Source organism: Penaeus monodon, chromosome 19 (assembly GCF_015228065.2).
Source record: "Penaeus monodon isolate SGIC_2016 chromosome 19, NSTDA_Pmon_1, whole genome shotgun sequence".
Taxonomy (NCBI): domain Eukaryota; kingdom Metazoa; phylum Arthropoda; class Malacostraca; order Decapoda; family Penaeidae; genus Penaeus; species Penaeus monodon.
Window position 1 is genome coordinate 11,172,212 of NC_051404.1, and position 220 is coordinate 11,172,431.

Sequence of the window (220 nt, forward strand, 5' to 3'; positions counted from 1 at the left end):
ATAGATCTCTCTTTGGCATTGTTCTCGATTAGGTTTCCTTGTAAATTAATCCTCTTTGGAAAATGTTCTCGACAATTCTATCATGCAAATTCACCTCGAGGAAAAAGCGCGATATTTTCTCATGTCATTTTTCAACAAGAGTTCATTATAAAATGAATAAAGTGAATAACCTGGGAAGATGAACATGATTTATTGTTTGTTATAATGGAGAATTTAAATC